Source organism: Cavia porcellus, unplaced genomic scaffold (genome assembly GCF_034190915.1).
Source record: "Cavia porcellus strain 051 isolate PalLab524CR breed Dunkin Hartley unplaced genomic scaffold, mCavPor4.1 scaffold_28, whole genome shotgun sequence".
Classification (NCBI taxonomy): domain Eukaryota; kingdom Metazoa; phylum Chordata; class Mammalia; order Rodentia; family Caviidae; genus Cavia; species Cavia porcellus.
In genome coordinates, this window is record NW_026947511.1 from 43,765,969 (window position 1) to 43,792,614 (window position 26,646).

The window sequence follows — 26,646 nt, forward strand, 5'->3', positions numbered from 1 at the left end:
ATGCAGGAATGGGTAACAGAAATTAACTGTGCTTTTAGGAGTGCAGGGAAACATAAGTGATTCTCAATGTAAATTTCTGTAGAGTTGTAGATTCCAAAAGTTATGATGAAGTAGTTTCATTTTCTTTTTCAGAAACTTCCTAGTGAAAGGACTTTAGTCAAATGTAAGTTAGGGTATTACCACGAGTCTGGAAGATGTGAAAATATTTTAGGTTCAATGTCTTCCTTCATTTTGACTTGCAAATAAATTGGGTTGTCTGTGAGGTGCTTTCACGGGCAGTCTAGTTTCCTCAAAAACCTTATAAGGTAGGAACCATTATCTATTACTAGTTGGGGAAACTGAGGCTTAAAGAGAAAGGATAATTTGCTGCTTTATACACAATGTAGGGGGGAGCTGATGAGTTCTTCAGAGTGCTTTGAACTGTCACATTTATGACATCAGTCTGCTGCCTTGGAAATATGTGGTGTCACAAGCCTCACATTGTACCTTCTTGTAAGATATGTGGCCCAGAGTGCCAGAGGTCTGTTTCCTGGCAACATGCTTATGTCATCGAGACTATTATGAGTGGAATCCTTATCAAAAGACTTACATCAGGGTTTAGAAACTAAGGAATGGAAGAGTCTTGCCTTTAGTCAGCAGGTTCTTAGTAAGGCCAAGAGAGTTTGGTAGTAGCAGATAGCAGAAGTTCCAGTGGTGCTTTAATTGACCTGCAAGCAGCAAAGGCTTCTTTTTGAAATTTTCTATGAACTCCAGTTTGCCTAACAGCAGTAGTAAAGTGCAGAGCTAATGCTTCATGGTGAAAAGTGTTCTTTTTAGTGTGCATGTTTTAACTTTTCCTGAGGGTGTTTGTAAACATCTGTGTAGTTGGTATCTTAAAACAAAGGTTAACAAAATTATTGCCTTTTCATCAGGTCATACCTGATTTTTAGCACTGTCCTGTATTGCATGGCGCACATTCATACATGTTCTTTAAACTTAGATTCTATTTGGCAGATATTTTGGTGCCTCTGATACAGTGGTGGGTGAGGGGGAACAAGTGCCATGCTCGGGGGCAGGAAGCATAGAGGTATGAACTGCCTGGAGCAGTCAGTTGTCAAAGTGCCATGGGAGGGGCCACCTACACTGGCTGGGGTGATGGTAGAGGATGGTGGCCTGGAAGAAGTGACAGTTTAGCATGGAACCTAGAGTAGAGATGGCAAACCTTTCAAAACTTTGATGATACAGACAGCACCCTATGGCATGATTTCTCCTGTTTGCTCCCACTGCCTTAGACCTGTAAGAAGGGTGAAAAGGGAGAATAGAAATAGTGTTCAAGGCAGAAGGAGTGGCATGTGTGAAGGCTAGGATGTGAGTGGGAGCTCACACCTGTGTAGGACAGAGTGGGTCCCATTGGTAGACTGTGAAGGGGATCCGCTGCAGCAGTGCGAGCAGCTGAGAGGAATTGGTGATAATAGGATTCCCATGGGTAGTACTGAGGCCTTTGGCCTTTTATCCTGAGTGCTTTGGGGAGCTAATAAAGAACTTTGAGTAGGGACTGACATGATTGCCTTTGATGTGAAAGGTTATTGGATGATCTTGAGAGTGGCTGGGTGTGTCTGTGTGTGATTCTGTGTGTCTTTATGAAAGCGGTGTATGTTGCCAGGACCAGAGATAGAGAACGTCTGTGAGGAGGAGTAATCCAAGCCAGCCGGGGTGGTGGCATGAGTGGTGTGGGGTGGGGAAGAATAGCGAGAAATAGAGTTGAAAGTCTTTCAGGAGGCATCTTTTTTCCCTTCATGAAAATGAAGGCCATTTTTGTTCTCTAAAAATTCTGTGCAACATAGCACTCTGGAAGCTGTAGGTCTTTAAAGTCAGCTAGCCAGAACCCACACCCAAGCCTTTGCAGAGCAGCCTCTCAGCAGAATATTCTGGCACCAGCAGAGTAAAGGCAGTTCCTTTAGGATTGCTGCTCGCTCTGGTGACTCAGGCGGTAGGATTTGCTCTCACCATTGTCCAGTCAGGACCCCAATCAGAGGGGCTTGGTAAAGAGGAGAGATCTGAGATCTTTTCTGTGGAAGCGCTATGGGAAGGAGAACGCCAAGAGGAACAAACATTGCAAATGAGTTATTGCTTACAACCCTTTAGTTTCCAGTTTTGTGTGTCTCTGTTATATTGTGTAATTGCATATGGGTAATTATTTTATAGAGAGACCCATCTTCCCACTGGGAAAATCTGCTACCTTAGAAATTGCTGAAAATCACTCTGTTTATAAAAGTTGGAAGTTCTTAATATAGTATGTATGTCTTTTAGGATTAAAACATTTTTTTCCCTGTAACTTGGACTTAAAATTTTTAGTGAAGCATGAGCATTTTCCTGGCTCTTTTTAGGTATTTAGTAATCAGGCAGAAAAGATGCTTATAAAAAAAAAAGGTGCTTATTGCTAATGTTCATGGTTAAGATGAAACATGGGGGTTGGACTGGGGGCAGTCTGCTACTAGGCTATACCTTTAGCCCTTCTTATCTTTTTGAGACAAGGTCTTACTAAATTGTCCAGATTGGCCTTGAATTGGGGTCCTCCTGCCTCAGCCTCTTGATTGCAGGAATGCACACCACATCTATATGTTTTCTTTAGTTAATACCTGTCTGTACATACATGAAAACGTCAAAGGTATTTGGATAGCAGTAGTATTGATCTGCCTTTCAAAATTTTTTAGGCTTTTTTTCAGTGCTGAAATGGACCTTACACTTATTAGGCAAGTATTCTACCACTGAGCTCTAGCTCTGACTCTGAAATTGTTTAGGCATTTAATGTGTATGGAGGCATATAGAGTCTTCATTAATATTTCCAAAAATTAGCTGGGCATTTAGCTCAGTGGCATAAGCACCTGCCTGGCAAGCGCAAGGTCATGAGTTCGATCCCCAGTACACCGCCCCCCCCCAAAAGACCTAGTTTATGTTTCCAAAAGTTATTTAAAGAAAAGACCTAGAATATTACAGAATTAAGAGGATAAGAATATATTATGTATAGTACAGGATAACAGAAAGGGTAATTAGTGAGAATAGAGGTTGAATGGGAGTCCCCCCCCCAATTTTACTGATTAGTGTTAAAACCCAATTATTACTGTGGACATTTTGCTCTCATAATTGGAAACAGTCTATCATGATGAAGACTGTGGGACCCTCAAAAGTTTTGTAAATAAGTTTACAGCATAGGGGACAAAATTATTTAGTTTGGTATTTGGGGAGTAACAGAATATTTAAATATGAGATTTACTAGGTAAACTGTTGATTTGAAGATAAAGCTCTTCTATTTCAGTAAATCAAATTGCAAGATAAATAATACATGAATGTATTTTCGCTAGCAAGGTAGGCATTATGGCTGTATTTTGGAGGTGGCTGGATCTAGAGAGTGTGGTGCTGGGATCAAGCATGTGATGCTGGGATGGATTCATGGGGCAATGCGAGGCTTAAGGCTCAGCCACTCTGTGTTACCCAAACTACGGTGGGTAGGATGTGAGGGACTGAAAGAGGGTTGCTGGTGCTTGTTGCTCACTGCTTCCTTCTGCCCACCATGAACTGTTTCTCTTCTGTGATGCCCATCTGCCATGTCACCCTGCCTCGGAGCCAGCCAACTATGAACTGAACCCCTACAAACTGTGAGCTAAATAAACCTTTCCTCCTTTAACTTTTGGTGTTGGATATTTTGTCTCAGCAGGAGGAATAGCAAACTCATGGTGATCCTTCTGATTCAGCCTTCTGAGTGCTGGGATTACAGGTGTGCAGCACCATGCCTGACTCTCTGTTGAAGTCTTTTGTGTACAAACTAGTTTGGTACATAGAATTTGTATTTTAGGGATATAGGATATGAAAGTAGGCAGAGGTGGCAATAGGCATAGTCCCACAAAATAAATTCCATTCTTGAAATGGTAAAGTTGATCGAAAACATAATTTGTTTTATTCCACTTTTATTTTTGGCAATCACAAAGTGCTGAGCTGTTTAGCTTAAATAGGATCAATATATAGTTTTTCCTGTAGGCTCAGGCTTTGTGAATTAGTGTGGGACACCGTGTGTGTTGTTTTTACTGCGTGGATCATCTGGCTGGTGTGCTTGCTCCCAGCAGTGTGCGACTCTCACACTCTTGCTTTTTCAGTCATTCTCAGCTCCCAGTTGGCTGCACTTGAGCTGGTTTTTAAGCTGGGCTTTCCAGTCCACGTGCATGTAGGGTGAATCACTAGCTAATCAGTATAATGTGCATGCCGGTGATGTCACTAATTACCCCTTGATTCTAAAACCCCCTTAAGTGTTCCCTTAACAGAGCGACTTGTCTGTGCAGCTTCACTGTACCTTTGAGTGTCGCGTACATCTGAAGATACAGCATGACTTGAATTGAGTAGTCACTAGTGAATATACCTGCTTGACCTATCTTCTTGTTGGGATCTCCAGAAGAATGTTGCATTTGCCCTTATGAGAAGTTCAAATACAGGGAGATAACATTTTTAAAAAAAGAAAACGTCCTTTTGTAAAACTGGCTTGAGGCAGTAGTTTTGATAGGTCCAGTTAACTTATAGGATAGATGGCTGTTTTGGATTATCTTCTTCTTTGCCCTATTTATTGTTCTCCTTCCTGTTCACTCTTCTACCCATTCACTGTCTCCTACCCCTTCCCTGAGAGGTAAATTCAGTACTTTTAAGTCATGATAAAAAATTTTAACTACAAAAAAATCTGTTTTCTTAAATGGTATCAGAATTAACACTAGTTTTTCATGTATCAACCTTTTCCTAGCTGGAAAAATCAGAAGACTAAAAATCTTTTGACATCAATAAAGCTCTTTAAAAGAAAGAATGAATAGCATATAAAGTATTATTCACTTAGAGTACTAAGATGATAACTAATATAATTTTGGATTTTTAAATTAGGCATTAAGGAGGTGGTATCCATGCAAACTGATGTCATGTTTTGAAATCCTACAGTAATTGAAGCTCAAGATTGAGGTTAATTCCCTTCTCTAACCTGAGCTTTTAGATGTGGCCACGCTGTCCCTTTTCTTCCTCCAGAATTCTTTGCTCTGTTCCCCCTCCCCCCCATGTCAGACAGGTAATGTGCTTTGGTTTGAGGGAGGCACATCTCATGCATTTTGCACAAGTCCTGACCACCAGTCGTCACGCTCATGACCGAAGTAGCATCTCTTTTTGAAGAAAGGTTAAAATTGGTATCTTGGGAAAGCCACACGAAGGAAGTGACTGGTCATGGCCTAACACATTTTAACGAAACACTTAAAGCATCTAGATTCCGGTTTGTTGGATATTGTGACTTTTTTTTTGTCTTTTTCCTTTTTATCGGTACCGGGGATTGAACTCACGACTGCCTGCCATGGCAAGCGCTTAATGCCGCTGAGCTAAATCCCCAGCCCCGGATATTGTGACTTTTTAGTAACAGTGGTTTGCAAGTGTATTTTTCAGAGTGGTATGCATTCTAGCTGTGGGTAACAGTTCTGTTAGGGATTTGAGGACTAGTAATCCTGCTCTGGAGTGGGTCCTTATATGACAAGATGACATTGCTAGCTGGGCTTACTGGTACATGCCTGTAATCCCAGTACTATATTCTGGTGACTTGGAGGCTGACATAGGAGGATCACAAATTTGAGCCCAGCCTGGGCAATGTACAGAGACTCTGTCAGAGTTTGAGGGTATAGCTTCTGGGTTCAGTCCCTAACATGGGGTGGGAGTGGAGATTATATTGCTGAATGAAATATTTAGCACATAAGAAATTTCATATATATACTCATAGGCAGAAGAGGGGGTTAAAGAACTTTATTTAAAGTACTTAATAGCCAGCCTTTTAAGGTAGTATTTTATTCTATAGTAGCCACAGTCTACAAGTTGCAGTTTCAGTTTGGATTAGATTTCAATAAATTTAGCAATTATGTTCTTCAGTCATAATGGCTTCATTTTCATTACTCATTCGGTCAGTAACTAGTGGCTACTATTTTGGTGAACACAGATACAAAACATTTTCATCCCCCTGAGGTGTTCTGGACAGTGTTGTTTTAGAACAATTACGCTGATACACAGCCATAAGTTTCAAGCCTATTTTCTTGTGGACTCTTCAGATACTTTTTTCTCGGTACTGGGGATCGAATTCATGAACTTGCCCTTACTAGGCAAGTGCTAGAGCTGCTGAGCTAAATCCCGGGCCCCTCTTTTCTTTTTTTCAGATACTTTTTTTCTTATATTCTAAAGATGAAGGACTTGTCTAAATCGGCTCTAAGTTTCTCTTCAGCTCCAATATATATATGTATACATATATATAGGTACACACACACACACACACACACGCAGAGCTGGGGATAGAGCTCAGCAGCTCAGTGCCTGCCCAATAAGTAGAAGGTGTGAGTTTGATTCCTGGTACTAAAAAATAAAAGTTAAAGAAATCTTTTTTGTTTTTTCTTTTGGTTGGGGGTTGGCTTTCATGCTATATTGGGGGACAGGGGCCCACCTCACTGTCCATGGAAAGAGGTACTTACAGTTTCTTCAGCCACTTCAGGCTGAGGCCCTAGGGGTCCTAGGGGTGACTGGGCGCGTGAGGCATGTCCCCATCATCTCGCATGGGCACTGGGTAGTTGCAGGGTATGGCCTGGTTGGTCATGCTGGCAGGTTGGTGTAGGGGCTGAGCAGGGGTGAATTCTAGTGAGGTCCTGATAGTGAAGGACGTGACCAGGACCTCTTCCTGGGCCCAGGCATTCTTTGAAGAAGACTCCAGAGACTGGAGAATATGTTGCTGGGTGGCAGGGAAGGTGTGGAGCACTCTCCAGCTCCAACATACTTTGTTTCTATTGGGAGATGCAATGCCTGTTGTTAATCCAGATTACTGGGAGTGTTCTTTGCTCAGTTATGGGACTTGGGTTTTCAGTACAATTTAGTCTATACTTTGAACTTTTTTTCCCATGTTTACTTCTGAGTCAGTTGTCATAGACCTTTTTCTCAGCACTATTAAATTGGCAACCTTAGAGGACTATACACAGAGCTTTTGGCCTAATAGAGATTCAATTGTTTTTCTTTTTAGTGAGAGAATTAAGTGACTTTTGTAGTGGAATACTTGTTTTTACCAACATAAACCTAAGAAGCACCTTTTAATGTGTGATTAGGGATAAGTACGTTGTTTAAGGCCTGTGTAACAAGAAAGGTAGTGTATATTGGAATATCCAGCAGCAATGGGCAAAATCAAACTGACTTGGGGTGTCAAGGCTAAGAGAATGACACAAGATCATGAAAACGCCACATTATCTTTGAGGTCAGAGTTGCAAACATTGAGGCACCTAAGTTGTGGTTGCGGCTGTTAACCAGAGGAAAGGTGATGTACCAGCTAACCACATCTGTTTCTTCACCTGTACGGGATGTCCTGTACATGCACACGCTTTGCTTGAATAATGGTGGAAGAATATCCTAGGAGGGATCGTTGGTGCTGCTTACTACTGTGGGTGGCGTTGAGTGGGGCACACTACAGCTCTGTAATCATGTTGCGCCTAAGAAATGACAGGGCAAAGGTTATTGGTGTGTTTATGACCTTTAGGGAAGTGTCATTTCTCATCTTTTTCCTTATGAGGGGGAGCGGTATGAACAGTTGATGTCTTACATGTTTCTTGGACTCTTGCACACTGGCGAGTTTATGTATGTATGATCGCACTTTCAGCTATGCTTCCAAGGAAAAGGATTTTGACCATTCAGATGTATCATGAAAACATCACTTGCAGTCAAGTTCAAGGGCTAAGTGTTTCCGAGTTCTTTTGATAGTATTTCTGAACATGGGACTTTCTGTAGTTCATGGTACCTACCTGGAAAAGTAGAGGTAGGAAGCTGGGGAGTGCAGAGTGCGTGGATGGGGCTGATGTCATACTGTGTTTTCAAAGCTTTGCTTCCCCCCTATTTCAGGCCATCATTTTTTAGTTTTAACCCTTTCTAGGATAACCCTGTATGGATAAGTGTGCTCATTTATCTGAAAAGATTTATGAATGCACACATAAAGTAGATTAAATAATGCAGTAATTCTTAACTGTTGAAGAGTGTATTAACCAGCAAGAAGTAAAAAGTAAACTGGAGGTAGGAGAATGTGTGGAGTATGTTTCATTTTGAGTTGTTTCTAGATTATTTCTTAGTTTCTGTGCTCGGGGAGTCATGGATGGTATCCTTTTTCTTCAGTTGCCACTGAAATCCAGAAAACTGGTTTTGAGTCTTTGTTTGCATGTGAAACTTTGCCTGTATGTACAAAATCATACACTGTAATGTACGGTCTCAGTGTGGCATGGTCTCACTGTGTAGTGCAGGCTGGCCTTAAACTCACTTGATCTTCCTGTTTCAGCCTCCTAAGTGCTGGCATTACAGGTGTGTGCCACCATGCCCAGCTTCCCTTTTTAGTATAACCTGAAGACATGGGACTTATCTTTAAAAGGAATGTACTTGGATGTTGATCTATAAAATACAGGAATTTTATTTACGTTTTTGACTAAACTTATTGAACATACTTAAAAACAGGCAATAATTTTAATTTATAATATGTTAATAAATGATTTCCTTAAATTGGTAAAGAGCACATATGGGAACTTCAAAAAAATTATTTTGTTAATTTGGATGAACATATTCAGGTAATCTCAAGGATTGTATTCTCTCTTCCTGTGGATCATTTGTCACTATTAATTAGCTCTTCCTGTCCCTGCCTTTTTACAGTGCTGAAACACTTCCCAGGTATATTTAGACCATGTGTTTTATTTATAAGCTAATCCTCAGTGAATATTTGGCAGAATCTAATAAAAAAAATGGTTGCTGTGACTTCAATGATAAAGCCTTTGCGAATGACACAATCTTGAGTGAAAATGTGGAGTATCTCACTGTGTATACTACTATACTCTCTTCAGGGGTCTACAATGTCAATAGTATTAGTAAGGATGAATTTAGAAAATCATTGCCACTCTAAATCTTGATCTGTGGAAGTAGGTATCCCTACATACTATTTTCTTACCCTTGATTAGAAATTCTCATCTGATGGTAGAAAGCATCTTAAATTTACCTAGATACTTTTCATATAAATTGGACCTTTACCTTGTATATATTTTTGGTTGGCAATAGGGACAGGAAGACTAGACTGTTGATTTTGTGTTTAAACTTGGGTTGTAGGGGCTGGGGATTTAGCTCAGTGGCATAAGCGCCTTCCTGGCAAGTATGAAGTCCTGAGTTCGATCCCCGGTACCACAAACAAACAAAAAACAAAGAAAACTTGGGTTATAGATAAGTCACTTAACAGGTCTGTGTAAGAGCTGCCAGCCTTGAGAGGTGAGTTGGAAGAGTAGGATGATGGGGAGACCCTGGGGTTCAGCGGGGATGAAGATGGTGATTTGAGAAAAGTGGGGTGGTGGTAATCAGAATGCTCTGTGGCCACCATCTTCTAGTCAAAATCTGTCTTCTGTCTGTAATGGTGCGGAAATGAATATGGACAGGTGATGGACGGGTTAAAGAAACGTTTTCTTTTCTTTTTTTTTTTTTTTGGTCTTTTTCCTTTTTATTGGTACCGGGGATTGAACTCACGACTACCTGCTTGCAAGGCAGGTGCTTATGCTGCTGAGCTAGATCCCCAGCCCCAAGAAACATTTTCTTAAAGTGTGCGGTCTGAGTCCCCGGGGTCTTACAGAGAAGTGCTAAAGATCACAGGATGAGAACTGTGGTACAGATTCCACACTAAGGTTGAGTGGAAATAGCAGCTTTCAATGAAATTGGTGTTTCATCCCTTAGCCCTGAAACCTCTTTTCAGTCAGTTAAAGGATAATGCTTTGTGCTATGTCTTTGCAGCAGGCAACTGAGACTCAGCCTACCTTTTTTTCCTTTATTGATACTGCCATAACTACCTACCTACCTTGGGTGTGATTTTTTTTTTTTTCCCTCCTCCCTGCTCTTCTCCCTGTAGCCTGGTGGGGAGTCCAAGAGTCTTGCCCGTCTTCTGCTTTATTCTTGCAATTGTTTTCTTGGAAAAACAACTTACACAGGCCTTCTTGATAAAAGATTTTGTGATGAATAGAGTAAGTTAAAATCTTAAAAAATTTAGAAGTAGTGCTTCCTGGGGAAAAAAGATCTTTCTTATTTACTAAGAGGCTCATGAAGAGCCCCGCTCATGAAACCCAGTACTACTTCAAAGGTGCAGGGCATGCTGGTCTCTTATCTCATGAAAACCAGCTGAGCTCAGTGGTTAGGCATGAGTTTTGGAGTCAAAGACCTGGGTTTACCTTTCTGCCTCCTTGTCTTTAAACAAGAATATTTTAGAACTGCCATGAGATTTATTGAGCTCTAATGCCTGTCAAGCTCTTACCACAGTTTGTGGCAGTGATAATTACATTTATTAAGATGAATTTTCAGCCCCGAAAGTAGGCACATTGGTGGCAGCTTAATAGATGCAGAACATTCTTGCCTCCTTTGGACACTTTGTATTTGTAAAGCTCACCAGACTGGTGCTCCATAGTTAGCTGGTAAAGTTTTAGAGCAGCCTTTTTCCTCTGGCCATTTTCCAGAGTCTTGTCCTTGTTCAGCAGTGATATGTTAAGTACTGCATTGAGGTCTTGTTCTGTGACTTGATGTGTGGGTGGCATGAGCTGTCTTTGCTTTGACTTCACACATAGTCTGGAGGGGGAGGCAGGTCATTAAACTGGAAAAACCCTGAGGAAAGTGCTATAGGAGATCATTGAAAAGTTTGGGAGAATGCTGGCAGGACCTCTTGCTTGGCCTAGAGTTGGAGGATGGCCCAAAGGGCTTCTGTTGTAGATGGGGCTTGAGCTGGTTGTGAAAGGTGAGCAGAAATTTAACCATATGAAGTCAGGAGGAGGGGTTTTCCCGGCAGAGGGAATAGCTTGTGCAAAGGCACAGAGGAATTTTCAGAAAGGCATGCTGATACACAGTCAGTGTATTAGCCACAGTGTGTGATGGAACGAAGCTGGAGAGATGAGAGCAGGGGACAGTCAGGAAGACACTTGATTGCTGTGCTCTCGAGTTTAAGGGTTGAGAAGCAGCTGGAAACCATTATATTTTAAGCATGGATGACATGTTATATTTAAAAAAATTTACCAGACAGTGAATTGAAGAGTATCAGAATGAAAGTAGAGTTTAGTTAGTACATTTAATCCTTTTTAGGAACATAAACTTCTTCAGCAATGTGGTGGTCTGTGACCTCTTCTCGGAATAATGGGTAAAATAAAACACCTGTATTACAGTGCAGCTAGGTAGATTGAAATGCATTTCTCTCTGTGGAACCTACATAAAGCAGCCCTGAGAGGAACTGAGAATTGAATGTAGGCTGCAGCCTGCACAGTGGGGATGAGAAGGAGGCCCTGGATGTGAGAGCAGGGACAGACTGTATGGTGGGAGGGGGCAGGGGTGATAGAGGGGAGCAGCAGCAAGGTTTCTGGCCCTGGCTACAGGGTGGAGATGGCCGCAGGCAGGTATGATGGGTGCAGAAGTTAATCCACTTACAGGTTGGTTAGGTTTTGAAAGGTGGTGAATCCATTTGTTCTTGAGTCCAAAGTGAAATTGTAAATGCAGTCACTAGTGTCATCTGTCAGGGGTGTGCAGTGTGTTTTTTGGGAGAAGAAAATTTGGAAATTCTTGAAGTGATTCTGTACTAGACTTTGTGGGCAGTGATGGTATTAGATGATTGAATTTTTTGTGTGAATCAGATAACATGTCAGTATCCTTTTATGAAAACTTTAGATGTAAACTTTTTGAAGTATAGCATATATAATGAAAAGTGCATAAATCTTGAGTGTTTAGCTAAATTTTCATAATGTGAATATACCTATGTAACTAACACCTTTAATAAGAAATAGCATAGGCTGACCTTTGAACCTACAGCTAACTTTGAACTTACAGCGATCCTCCTGTGTCACCTTCCTGAGTGCTGGGATTTCAGGTGTGTGCCAATATGCCTGCTTACTTTATGGAGTTTTGAGAGAATGTAGTATGTATGTCATTATGGTGTCTCATAGAATAGTTCATTACCTTGAAAATCCTTTTTGCTCTACCTAGTCATATTTTCCCCCTCAACTCTTGATAACTGTTAATTTTTTTTGTCTCTGTAATTTTGGCTTTTCTAAAATGTCACATTGTTGGAATCCTACATTATGTAAACTTCTCACATTGGCTTCTTTCTACTAGTAATGTGCTTTTTTTTTTTTTACCTTTTTATTTTTATTTTTTGGTACTGGGGATTGAACTCACAACTTCCTGCTTGCAAGGCAGGCGCTTATGCGGCTGAGCTAAATCCTCAGCCCCGGATGTACTGCATTTTAAGACATCTTAAATTGCGTTCAGGTTTTAGTAGTTGTAAACATTTGTGTGGGTTTTTGTTTGTGACTCATTTAGGGAAGTACTAAAGAGCATGATTGCTGGATCTTATGGTGAGATTGTTCAGTTTCGTAAGATACTGGTCAAATCTCACTGTGATTGTACCATTTTGGATTCTCACCAGCTGTGAGAGAGAGTCCTGTTACTCCACATCATTGCTTAGTATGTGGTATTGTTAGTGGTTTGGATTTTGGCCATTTTAATTGGTGTGTGGTGCTGTCTCATGTTAATTTGCAATTCCCTAATGATACATGATGTTGGGTGTCTTTTCATGTGCTTATTAGCCATCTGTATATCTTGCTTGGAAAGATGTCTGTTGATGTCTTTAGTCCATTTTTACTTATTTTTGTCATTATTACTATTTTTTATATGTGGGTTGGAGACTGAACACAGACTCTTTATACTGAGCTATATTTCCAGCCTTGTTAACATGTTTTTATTTATTTATTTATTTACTTATTTATTTATTTTTTGTCTTTTCCCTTTTTATCGGTACCAGGGATCGAACTCACGACTGCCTGATTGCAAGGCAGGCGCTTATGCCGCTGAGCTAAACCTCCAGCCCCCATGTTTTTATTTTTGAAACAGGATCTTGTTAAGTTACTCAGGCTGGAATCATACTTGTAATGTTTCTGTCTCAGCCCCCCAGAGTGCTGGGATTATAGGTGTGCATCACCATGTGTGGTTTTGACATGCATGTGTGACTTTGCTGGGTTTTTAGAAATTATTGAATTAAAAATTACTGAGTTTATTTGTTATATTCTGCATAACATATAAGATACTTCTTGTATAAATGTATTCTACCAATTTAGGACTTATCTGCATTTTGTAGATGAATTTTTATATATAAAGTGATGACTTTTTTCATATGTATGTACCTGGTATATCCATCATCTATGGGAAGATACATATTTAATACATTTTTAGCACCTCAGCAGGAGTCTCCCGTGTGCTCTACCCCAGTTTATACTCCCAGGCTCCTCTTGACTATAGATTAATTTTGCCTATTTTTGATTTGTGGAAATTAAATCATGTATTTAAAAACCTTTTGTGTTTGCTTCTTTCCCTCAGTATTTATGACTATGAGATCCATCCGTATTTGTCTAGAGGTAATTATTGGTCATTGCTTTTCAGTAGTCTAGTATATGATAGTATAATTTATCCAGGTCTACTTTTTGAGATTACTTGGCATATTGTGTTACTTGCAGTATTGTGTACTATGCTACTGTGCACTTGCATCTTTTGAGTAGACAAATACATTTCTCATGTACGCATATTTAGCAGCAGAGTTGTTGGGCTGTCAGGTACATAATTTAGTAACACTCCTTTACAAAAGTGGTTGTATCTATTAACCACCACCAGTGTGAGAATTCTGATTATTCTATGTTTTTGTCAATACTTGATCTTTACTATCTTCTTCATTTTAGTTGTGTGTATGGTTATTTATTGTGGCTTTACTTTGAATTTCTCTGATGACTATGAAATGTAGATTTTTTTCTTTATTGGCCATTTGCCTAAACTTTTTTGTAAAGTGCTTATTCAACCTCATTTTTCTTTTAAGTCATCTGCTGTTTTCTTACTCATTTGTATGCATTTTCTATGTATTGTGAGTGTGAATCCTTTCTTCAGTTGGTGTGTAAATGTACTCGCATACTTTCGTAGTATATTAATTAAAGGTTCATGTTATATGATTAAAAATTCCAAAAACACAAATGAAAAATGATGAAAGGGCTGTCTTTCTCTTAGTCTTTGTTTTTTGGAACCAGGTATCAAACTCACAACCTTGCGCTTGCCAAGCAGGCACTTTTGCCGCTGAGCTAAATCCCAGCCCTTTTCTTAGTCTTAATCTTTGGGTACACGTTGTGTCTATAGTTTCATGGTTTGTCAAAATCTGTGGTTAAGTTTTTAGCATGGCCTTCTGTGTATGTACAGTATATTTTTCTAAGATAAATGGTAACATAGTGCACACTGTTTGCTACCTTGCTTTTGTTTTTGGTGCTGGGGTAGAACATAGGGTCTTGTACATGCTAAGCATGCATCTCACCACCAGGCTACATCTTTCCCAGCCCCACCTTGCTTTTCTTGCTTAGTATATCTTAGAATTCTTTCCAAATCTGCATATACATTTCTAGTTTCTTTCATTAAATAGTAGCATAATATTCCAATAGATCTGTGCGGTAGAGTTTATTTAACCAGGTTTGATGGATAATATTACTGTTTTACAAAAATGGTGTCACCTATGTTGAATTTTGTACATTGTGGAAATGCCTTAGGTGTCTAATGTTTACTGGAGCTGCACCACTTAGAGTGACAGGAATGCACAGGTCATAGCTGAAACAAGGACATTTGTGGGATCACAGGGAGTACTGTTAGATGAGGAATTTTCCATGTCTTAACAGTATGGGGTTCTCAGAATCATATGTGGAGCCTTTTCTATAAACAACACGTTGCTGATCCTTTCCAGGCTGCAGTTCAGTGGGTCCAGGGCAAGTACATCTTTACCATCATTGTTCTATACCTTGACTATGTTACTTTTTTCTTGTTTTAGATATAAGGTCTAACAGTATAGTCCAGACTTTTCTTGACTTCCTGTGTATTCTAACTTGTTGTTGAACTTGTGATCCTCCTGCTTCAGCCACCTGATGACACGGTTACAAGTGTGTACCACCGTGTCTGCTTTGTTTGTCACTTTTTTGAGATTCATGGAAGCAGAGTGAGAAGACAGTGAAGTGAAACATCAGTGTAGGGAAAAAGAGTGTAAAGAGGTACAGCTGGAGATAGGTGAGCACAGAGTTAATGGAACCTCGTGGGAGGGATAGTTCTTTGAGGAAGTGACATTAGGATCACGTTATGAATGGTCAAGATGGTAATTGTTTTATTTTTTTCCCTTCTGAAAGGTGCTAAAGACAATTTAAGTGATGCTGTTTCAGTCACTTTTGTGCATCTCAGCAGTATTTTGATGTGGCAGGGAATCGGGACCTTTTGTGGAAAATTGCCTTAATTATCCCATGTGTACCAGCAGTTAACACTTTCCATTAAGGCTCCATGGATCCAACAATCATGAATTGAAAGAACTTTAATCTGTTTATAGTTGTGACTCCTATTAACATTTTTCCAGTAATACATTTTGTAAGTTTTTAAGATTAAAAAAAACCCAACAGACCACCACCAGCTGGAACTGTAGCTTCTTAGATTCTCAGTGGAACTTTATACCTAATCTTCTACAGTATTGTGGTAGATAAAAATGCATTCATTCCACTTTTTTAATGAAAATTTTTTATTGTAAAGATTGATGTCATGACACATCATGACATGCCCTCCTCTTTAGCTGGAATCCTGTTTACTCAAGTGGATGAGGATAACAAGTTTGAGCCCAGCCTAGGCAACTTATTCAGACCTGTCTTAAAATTTAAAAACAGGCTAGACACGTAGCTCAGTGGGAAAGCCCTGGGTCCATTTTCTTCTCAGAAAAATAGAAGTGCCTCCTGTAGAAGCTGTGATGGTTCTCATTAAATTTAAAAACTACGGCCTTTAACAGTATCCAGGTAATAACATTTCCTTTGCCTCATATACAGAGGTGTTGGCTGGCCACCCTTCCGTGTAGGGATGTGTGACGTTTTACTTGTTGACTTCTTGAATCGTGTTGGTACTCCACATCTCTTGACAATTTAATTCGGTAGAAAGTTACTCAGTACTCTCTTAGCTTTTGTTTTTCTAAGAAATCTTTTTAGTCTAGACTTTTATCCCTAAAAATATTCAGACATCTTTTCTAGTATTTTGAATTACATGCTGTGTCTTTCTGAAGTGAATCTGTGTTGCTGAAAAGATAGTGAATATTTATTTGTACTCTGATTTTCATTTGTCCTTCCTTTTTTTCTCCTGTCAAGTGGGAGGCAAGAAAATGTCTGTTTGGGAGGAGAAAAATGGACCCCCCCCATCCAAAAACAAAAAAAAAAAGCTCAGTATTTTATTTAGGAAATCAAGGTGAAGTATGAGGTAAGATGAGGGGACAGTTACTGATACTAATTTAAGCCATTTTATTCATGGTACAGGTTGTACGTGTCAGTGTGACATGAGAGGAAAGACTATATTAGAATTAATTTGGAAAACCAATTCAGAGTTAAGGTCGGCATTTTTCAGATCTAAAAATTTCATTTTACTTCTTGTTTGTTCTTCAGTTTATTTAGTTACACGACTGCTGTATTCTAACTTGAGAGGATTTTGAGGGTTTTTACATTTGAACCATGTTATCAAAAACAGGCCATTTTGATTATAGATAGGTTCTTATTAAAGTTTAATTATAAAAAAAGTTTAATTATAAAACATTATGTAAGTGGTACATGTTAATGTTAAATCTTTAAAGGCAAATATACACATACATTTTTAAATTGTTTAAAATTATATTGATATATTTTAATTGTATCATTATATTTATTAAAATATAATGGCAACTGCCGTTGCTTTCTGTCAGATTATCCCTGAGCAGATGGGTGAGGTTGAAGCTATTTTTTTTTGATGCCAGAGATCGAACTCATGGCCTTCTGCTTGCCAGGCACGTGCTTATGCCACTGAGCTAAATCCCTGGCTGTGGTTGAAGCTATTTTGATACCTTTTGTTTTGTAATAGGGGGACTGATTAGAAAGTTTTTTTGTTGAGCTTCTGGCTCAGAGTTAAGACACATTTGAAGTATTGATGGTATTTGGTTTAGTTGAAATTTTAGGTTTAACATGTCTAGTTATGAAAGGCATTAAAAATTTTTGGATAAGCCAGGCGTGGTGGCACACTCCTGTAATCCCAACATTTGGAAGCCCAAGGCAGGTGGCAAGTTCGAGACCAGCCTGGGCTGCACAGTGAGCCCAAGGCTAGCTTGAACTACATAGTGAGACCCTGTCTTAAAAAGACCAAAAAAGAAAAAGTTTTCAGATGTAGCTTTGAGATACTATTATTATTTTTTAAAGATAGCATTATTAAATATAGAAAGCAAATTTTAATTATCTTATTCCTTTAGTTTTCTTTTGTTGCTCAACTTTCTATTATTTAGATATGTTACTATAAATTTCATCCTATTAAAGTGTTCAATTTAGTAAGGTTTTCCTTCTGTTTAATTTGCAGTTGTGCAGCCATCTACTGTCTAATTCTGGAACAGTTTGTCTCATAGAGAAATCTTGCCATGCATAGTGATGCATGTCTGTAATTGTAGCACTCTATAAAGCTGAGGCAGGAGGGTTGCAAAGTTGAACTTAGCCTGGCCACTTAGCAACTTAACAGCACAGGACCCTATCTCATAAAAAAAGGGGTTCGGGATGGAGTTCTGTGTGAAGGCCTTGGGTTCAGTCCCCAGTACTGGAAAAAAAAACAAAACAAAACCCAAAAAACTTGCGCATAGAAGTAGTCACTTTATGTTCCTGTCTCCTCCTAGCTCCTGCCAACCACAAATGAGTTTTCTGTTTTTTCGACATGTCAGTTCTAGACATTTCAAATACATGTAGTTATATAATATCCGTTTGTGCCTGTTTTTTCACTTGGCATGTTTTTGAGGTTCTTCTATATTGTAGAATATGTCAGTACTTTTTGTGGCCAAATAATATTCCACTGGGTGAATGTATTCCATATTTTGTTTATCAGTTGATAGAATTTGGTTTGTTTCACCATTTTGATATTTTGTATAGTACTGTTATGGACGGTGTTATTTGTGTACTAGGTTTTGTTTTTTTAAAGCACCTGTTTTCAGTTCTCTTAGCTAAGTAGTTACGGAGAGAGTTGCTGGTGACTCCTATTTAACTTTCTGAGGACCTGCCAGGTTGTATTTCCGAGGGCTTCCATTATTGTACTTTCCCATTAGCACTGTACGAAGACTCCAGTTTTCCTGCATCCTTACCATTGTGAGAACAGTCATCATTGTGCATGTGAAGTGGTATCTTGTTTTCATTTGCATTTCTCCGATGATTGATGGATGGCAAGCGTATTTCTTACTGTGCTCTTTGGTGTGTATCATCTTTGCAGAAATGTCAATTCAAATTCTGCTGAATTTTTCCCCCTATATTAGAGAGTAAACCTAGGGCCTTGCACATGCTAGACAAGCACCATATCACTTCCAGCACGGCAAAATTTTAAGTTGAGCCATGCATCTTTTTATTATTTTTGGAAAAGTTCTTTTGTATATGAATTTGGGACACTAGTTCCTTATCAGATGCATGATTTGTAAATATCGCTGATTCTGTAGATTCTTTTAAAACATTTTTGGGTGTACCCCTTGAAGCAATTAAGTTGCTAATTTTAATGAAGTCTAATTTATATCATTTATTTATTTGGTTTTGGTTGTTTGTGCTCTTAGTTTTCCTTATCTAAGAAAATTTTATTTACTCCAAGGCCAGAGGAATTTCCTGTTATGCTTTAGATCCATGGGAATCGGTTCTAGGACCCCTCATTGGATAGCAGTATCCAGAGATGAGACTTCAGACCTCTGTGCGAAATAGTTGCCTACTTTATTCTCCTTTAACGAGGTTTTTTTGGGGGGGGACTATGTTAGGCTCTTTGCACACACTTACTTTTTCCTTCAGTGGTGCATCTGTTGAGAAGGTCATGAGGTTTTTGTCTTTTGATCTGTCAACATATGATTTTGTTATTTTGGTTGATTTTTTTTTTTTTTTTTGTTTTTTGGTTGCTAAATCAACTTTGTATACCTAGAATAACTTTCTTGGTTGTTAAACAATCCTTTTTTAAAAATACGTTGCTGGATTTGATTTGCTATTATTTTGTTGAGGTTTTGTGTTGTGTTTGGAGATTATACTGATCTGGCTTTTTCTTTTTGGTAATGTTTTTGCTTTTGGTATCACAGTAACACTGACTGAAGATTTAGTTGGGTATTATTTGTACTTTTTGGGGAGTTTTTTTTTTTTTTTTTTTGTCTTTTTCATTTTTTATCGGTACCAGGGATCGAACTCACGACCGCCTGCTTGCAAGGCAGGTGCTTATGCCGCTGAGCTAAATCCCCAGCCCCAACTTTTTGGGGAGTTTTTGAAGAACTGTTATTATTTGATTTGGTACAATTAACCAGTGATACCCCCTGTACCTTCTGTGTGGAAAGTTAAACATTATTAGTTTAGTCCTCATTGGTATGCAGATTTCTTTCTTTCTTTTTTTTTTTGGTATAATCAAACTCAGGACCTTGTACTTGCCACCCAGGCACTTTTGCTCCTGAGCTGAATCCCTGGCTTCTATGCAGATTTAAAAAAATTTTTTTTTTTTTTTTGGCAGTTTGTTGTTTTAAAGGATGTTTTCCCATTTCATCAAAGTCATCTAACTTGTCAGCATATTCTGTAGTTGTTTATAGTTTTATAAATTATATAGATACTATTGAGATATAGATTTATATCTGAAAGGTTAGTAGTGATGCTTGTTCTTTCATTTGTGGTTTGGTATTTTTAATCTTTTGTTTTTTTCTGGCTAGTAGTTACAAGTTTATCAGTTTTGTTGGTTGTTTCAGTGACACCCGCTGTCCTTCTGCCACTTACTGAGAAATGAACCCGCAACCCATTGTACTAAGTTGCATTGCTCCCCCTTTTATTTTGAGAGAGGGTCTTGCTAAGACCACGTCAGGCTGAGGTTGGGATGTGTCTGCCTGAACCTACAGAGTGCTAGAATGTGCCACCATGCCCAGCTCAACCAAGTTTTGATTCCATTTATTTTCTTTATTGTTTTTAATTTTCTGTATCATTAACTTATGCTCATATTGTTATTTCTTTCCTTTTTGTTTTAGTTGGGCCTTTTTTTCATGTTACAAGGTGAAGTTTAATTTATTGAATTGATAATCTTTGTTTTTGGTACTGGGGATCAAACTCAGGACCTGTGCTTGCTAGGCAGGCACTTTAATGTTGCTGAGCTAAATCGCCAGCCCTTAAGATCTTTTATTAATGTAAGTATTTAGGGGTGGGGATATAGCTCAGCGGCACAGCCCCTGTCTGGTTAGTGCAAGGTGATGAGTTCAATTCCCAGTACCAAAAAACCAAAAACAAAACAAAACCCACAAAAAAACAACTATAAGACTGGGGATGTAGCGCAGTGGTGTAAGTGCCTGCCTGACAAGTGCAAGGTCCTGAGTTTAGTTCCTAGCACCAAGAAACGAAAACAAACAACCCACTCCTGCAGAAAGCCCACAACAGCTATCAGTATTGATAGGCTAGGTATAATTAGTTTTTTCTAAGCGCTGTTTTAACTTTCCCCCCCTGTAAATTTTGGTATGTTTTCGTTTGTCTTGGAGTACTGTCTGATTTCCCTTGAGATTACTTCAGTCCTTTTTTTTTTTTTTTAAAGCATTACTTTATGCCCTGAAAGCAGTAATAATTGCTACCATTTACTGTGTGCTAGTCACTTTATAGATGCTATTTTCCCCATTCCTCATAGGAATCATATGGTCTTTGAACTAGCAGTTTCCTGTTTTACAGACATGTAAACTGAGACATAGTTGTCCAAGGTTTTACATAGAAGTCATTGGTAGGACTGACTCTTCAGAACTTACATTCTTCTCATTAAGCTATGTCTGCTCTAAACTACTTGGAAATAATGATTCTTCTAAATAGTAGATTGAATGTATTCATTTTCATAATATGGAGGGAGGTTGCATTTAATCCTTTCTGTAGTCTGTTCATATGGAGTGTCATCTTTTCTTCCATTTAAGCTTTTAAAGGTTAGCCTAGCCCTGTCTTTCTATAAACTGTTAACAAGGAATTTGTCCCAGGTGGCTTTTAAATGTGTTTTATCAGAGCCCTATTGGATTTTGTATTTACATTCTGATATGAAATATGGTTAGTCTGCACTGTTTATTAAGCTTGTCTGTCTATTGGTTTATTGAGACACGGTCTTTCTATGTAGTTCAGGCCAGCCTTGGACTGACTATGTAGCCCAGGTTGCTCTGAAACTCACAACAATCTTTTTGCCTCAGCCTCCTGAGTGCTGGGATTGCAGGCATGTACCACTACTCATGGCTAAATCTAATTTTAGATTGAAGAACAAGGATTTAAATATTTTCATGTTTATTTTTTCTGTACAGGTGAATTGCTTCTAGGGACAGTGAAAGAAGAGCTTTTGTTGACCCTGTGAAAATTTAGCCAAAGAATTTAGCAAGTGTTTCATGTTTCATTTCTGTTACCTGTGTCCTTCACACGTTATAATGGTGCTGAGCACTTTGGTGTGACTAATCAGTGCTACTTGCTAAATGACGAAAGCTTTGTGCAAGTTTTGATGATACTTCTTTCCCTCTTTTTTAGTTGTTTCTTCTGTTCAATGTGTGGTAAATGTCAACTTTGAGTTTAGAACTACAGTTGCTTTAGGCAACTTTTCTCTTCCTTCAGTCCTTCCTTAGATAAGAAAGCATGTGGGAGTTGTGCAGTGTTCTCAAATATGTCTCAGCACCCAGCAGATAACTTTGTCCTTGGGTATCAATGCTGTTTCTCATTTGAATGAATAATCTTAGTTTTGCTGCATCTACTGGTTAGTTATAAGAAATAGGGAAAATTTAATAGCCAAATAAGATCTTAATGCAAGGTTATAAGTGCTGACAGTGATACTCTCCGTGTTTTGTCTGAAATGGACAAGAGAATTCTTTTCATGGTACCTGTTTGAATCAAGGCCTTTTAAATTGCTCAACAGTATTAAAAACCTTGAGTTGCAGTAGCTATTTAGTAGCACTCCCAAAAGGAGGGCACTAAGGCATTATACTTAGTGACATTTGTGTCCTCTGTTGAATATAGAGGAAACAGAAAGGTCTTTTCATTAATTGGGAGTAGTAGTTCTTGACTGACACGAATATTTACATGAGGCAATACTGTAACTGTGGGTCAAGCGTTTGTACTGGGTAATTCTCTCAAATGGCCTTAATTCCTTTATAGTTGTAATTTGCTTATGTAATTTCTCCTTTGTTTCAAAGTATTTGTCTAGTAATAGGTAATTTTGAATATTTGTCAGTATCATCATGGAAGCGAGTATATTATAATCATGTAAAATGTTTATCATTTTCAAAATGCATTGGTTTGTATTTCACATTTATCTTCCCAAGCTGGCAAAGGCGAAACAGATAACTGAATTTTGCAGATGAGAAAACCAGGTGGCTTGGTGGGTGTCTGTAGTCTCAGCTACTCAGGAGATTGAGAAAGGTGGATATGCTGGGCACAGGAGTTTGGGGGCAACATACATAATAAGACACCATGTCAAAACAAAAACAAAAGAGCTGCCTTCACAGGATTGGTATTTTGAGACATCACTTATTTGGATAATATCTAATATTTTGCTTTTGAAAACCAGAAATTGTGTTCCTTTTCCTTTTTTTTTTTAATTGAAGGTTTCTTAACACTTTGGGAGAAGGCAAAGTCTGGTAGTAAAATTCATATGAGACCAATTGGTTAGAGAAACCAATTTAAGAATAACTATTAATAATGAAGCATGAAATCCATTGGTTAAATTTTTTAGATGTATTTTGTCACTGTAGTGCTTGAATCTGTTATACATTTGTCTCAGTCTAAAGCATCTCTTTTATGATTTCAAAGTACTTGAGAAATAATTAGCAATCAGAGAGTTGTTGAATTAGAGAAAAATCACCACAGAGGGAATGTGGTAGTCTTGAGTAAATATTTCATTTCACTTATAAAAAGGGCTAACAAATGGAAGAGGCTCTTCAGATGAGCCTCAATTCTTTGGGTAATAGTTTAATAGAAAGAGACTATCTCTACTATCTAGTTTTCTTTCCAACATTTTATCATGAAAGATAAGAATTGTATTCTTACCACCTAGGTCCTGTAATATTTTACTGTTTGCTTTCTATTAATCTCTTTATGTTTTGATTATTTTCCAAGTAAATTGCAGACATCAAGCACATTTTGCCCCCAAACAGTTCAGAATGCATATTAAACTTTCATTTTGAAGTTCAATTACATTTTTTTAAAAAATGTTTCTGATTTCAAGAGAAAGTCTTACTAAGTTTCCCAGGCTGGCCTTGAACTTGTGGTTGTCAGTCTTTCTTGTAGCTGGGATTGCAGTGGGGGACCATCATGCCTGGCCTTGAAGTTCTGTTTATATACAGTGAAAAACATTGTTAAATTGTTATTCATTGCATTTTGACAAGTGCATTTACCTGTGTATCTTAGTATATGGGTTTCTGTAACATGATACCTTATTTATTGCTCACAGTGATTCAGGAGGCTGGGAAGTCCAGAGTCAAGGCACTCACAGGTTCAGTGTCTGATGAAGTCCCATTCTTTATATATGGTCCCTGGTTGCTACATCCTCATGTGGAGGAAGGAGTTAGAACATTCTCTTCAGCCTCAGACTTACTGACTTGTTATTTCCCAAAAGGCCCCATCTCTTAATACTGTCATCACATTGAGTGTCAGGTTCCAACATGAATTTTGGGAAGACTGCAGCATTCAGACTGCAGCATTGTATCCCATACCTCTATCTGAAGGTGTATAATGTGACAGTACCTTGCCCTCTAATATGTTAGTCCTTTCCTAGTCATTCTGTCCTCTCCTTTCTTCCCGAGGAGCTACTGTTCTAATTGATTTTCTTTCCATCATAGACTAGGAGTTCAAGATTTTTAGACAGCATAATGCAGATTGATTGGTATCTGGAATCGAGCTCAGGACCTTGTGCTTGTCCAGCAGGTGCTGTGCCACTGAGCTACCTCTCCGGCCTAAAGTAGGTTTTTTTTTTTTTGTATGGGGGATCGAACTCACGACCTCACACTTGCCAGGCTGGTGCTTATGCCCCTGAGCTAAATCCCTCCATCATAGACTAATAATGCCTGTTTTAAAAGTCATATTATAGAAATTGTATATACTGTTTGACATACAGCTTCTCTGGCAAGGGTGCTTTTGATATTCCTCTGTGTTGTGTGTATTAGAAGTTCTTTTTATTTATTTTTAAATTGTATTCTCTTGTGCAACTGTGGTACAATTTTGTCTATTTTTCTGTTTATCCTGTGTGTGGACTTCCAGATTTGCTTTTTTATATTAACTTAAAATTGTACAAGAGTCACTTCTCAGCACACATTTTTTCTTTCCTTTTTTTTGGTATGGGGATTGACTCATGACCTCACACTTGCCCGGTAAGGCCTTATGCCACTGAGCTAAACCCCCAGCCCCAGCAACCCCTGATCTTTCCAGTCTTGCTCTCTTAAGCCTAATGTGTCTTGACTGTTAAGGTGATTGCCACTACCACCAGACAGGAATGTGTCTGTTCTCACTTGTAATCCAGTATAGTAAAATTCTGCCTGTTTCGACGAAGCCGAAGGCAACACTGAGAACTGATATGAGAATTTTTGTTTTGGGAGCTATATTTTTCACTGTAATTCCACTCAGAGATCAGTGTGTTTATTTCATGATTACAGACTGGTTTTGTAAATTATACAATGTTTTCCTTCATTTGAAAATTTGCAGTATACTCAAATGTCAATAGTAAATGAGACCTGTTTTCCTGTTAGACGTGTTACAGTATAATCTTTTTAACATCCCAACCATGTAATTTTCTGCATCAGTCCTTAGTTTCCCCTCCAAAACCCTCACTAAAAGGAAAAACATATTTTGAACATATTCCCCAAATTAGTATGAAGATGTTGAATATAAGATCATTTCTTAAACTTTATGTTTTACTGATTTTAAAATAATTGGGCATGACTCCATAGCCTCTACTCTGTTTCATCTTCCTGTGTATTAATATGTAAGTATATTTGATCCTTCAGTCATTTTTTAACAAAGCTTTGTTTTTTATCTAAATTTGCTTAATGTTTTGTTTATAGATACAGAAGTAGAGATCTGGATGATTTATGGAAATTCAGGTAATCAAGAGGAGTTACTTTTCTTTTTTGTCTTGAGTCTGTCTGACTTGATCTGCTGCTGCTGTCTTTCATATTTCACCCAACTTTTTGTCAGTTTTCTTGGGATTGGGGTTTGGCCTTGCGGGGAGGAACATCACAGAGGAATGGTTTTATTGTGTTCAGCAGTATCTGACTTCTGTACAAGTCCTCTTACTTTCTTAAGAACTGTGATGACTTGCAACATACAAGACAGTGATTTTTAAACTGGACCTAGTAGTGTACACCTCTAATCCTAGCTACTCAGCAGCCTGAGTTAGCAGGACTACACTTCTGAGGCCAGCCTGGGCAGCTTAGCAAGACTTGGTCTCAAAAGGGTTGTGGATATAGGTCAGTGGTAGAGCACTTGCCTAGCGTGTGTGTGACTCCTGGTTTAGTCCCCAGGGGAGGGGAGCCGGGAGGAGAGAATTGTTTTTAAAGCAGGATGCATATGTTACCAAGTCAGCAGACTTGGTAGTTGTTAGTCACTTTTCTGTTATCATAGCAAATACCTGAGCTAATCAACTGACGAAGAAAACAGATTTATTTTGGCTCACAGTATTTAGAGGTTTCAGTCCAATTCTGTTGGCACAGCTTTTGGGTCTGTGGTAAGGGATCACATGATGGAGCAAAACCACTCACATCGTGGCCAGGGAGTAAAGAAGGGGCTGGGGTCCCACAGTCCTCGTCAAGGGTTTGGCTCCAGGGACCCGAAACCCTTTCACTAGCCCCTCCTCTTAATGGTACCACCTCCCCCAGCAGCAGGTTTGTTTTGGGGGAACAAGCCTTTAATGCATGGGCCTTTGGGAGATATTTAAGATCTAGACTTGTAGCGTTCAGTGACTTTTGCAAGGCTGGGTTTGTCCCTTCCCTGTCCTCAGCCTCTTCTAAACGTAACCCCTTAGATAATGTTTTTAAAGTCCTTTGGGATATGATGAAATGGATTGAAGCCACCTTGGTTTATAACTTTCCAAGTTCCTGAGCCAACTTTAAGATGCATATGTTTTAGAGACCTAAAAACCTAATGGTAATGCTTTTCTTTACCTGATTAGATTGTGAAACTGGTAACTCTTTTTGAGATTTGTCTTCAAATGTGCAATATCTTACATCTTGGGATGTAGGGCAGTGTTTTACCACACCTTCACTCCTGCAGTTCATGTTTCCCTTCCCATACTTAGATCCAAGTTACATACTTGTACACATTTTCCTGATTCCACATTCACTCCTGTTGGCTTTCACTGGTTCCTTTTATAGCATTGACTTACGTGTCTGTGCCTGAGCTCTTTAAGCTATTTGAAGCTTGTGAGACCATTTTGGTCATCTTTTATATATGGTATATAACAAATATATTTTACATATGTATGTTTTTTTTGGGTACCAGCAATCGAACTCATGACCTTGCCTGCCACTGAGCTATATCCCCAGTTACTCTTACTATATTTTAAATGTAC

General features: G+C 38.8%; 1 protein-coding gene and 1 non-coding gene across 3 annotated transcripts in view; one reads left to right on the plus strand and one right to left on the minus strand.

Annotated features, from left to right (window-relative positions):
- Zfand3 (zinc finger AN1-type containing 3) overlaps positions 1–26,646 on the plus strand; it is a 275,896-nt gene that overhangs the window by 1,246 nt on the left and 248,004 nt on the right. The gene's annotated exons all lie outside the window — the stretch shown is intronic.
- LOC111757996 (small nucleolar RNA U13) lies at positions 5,065–5,163 on the minus strand. Its single transcript, XR_002792246.1, has one exon. It is a non-coding gene; the product is annotated as a small nucleolar RNA U13 (small nucleolar RNA).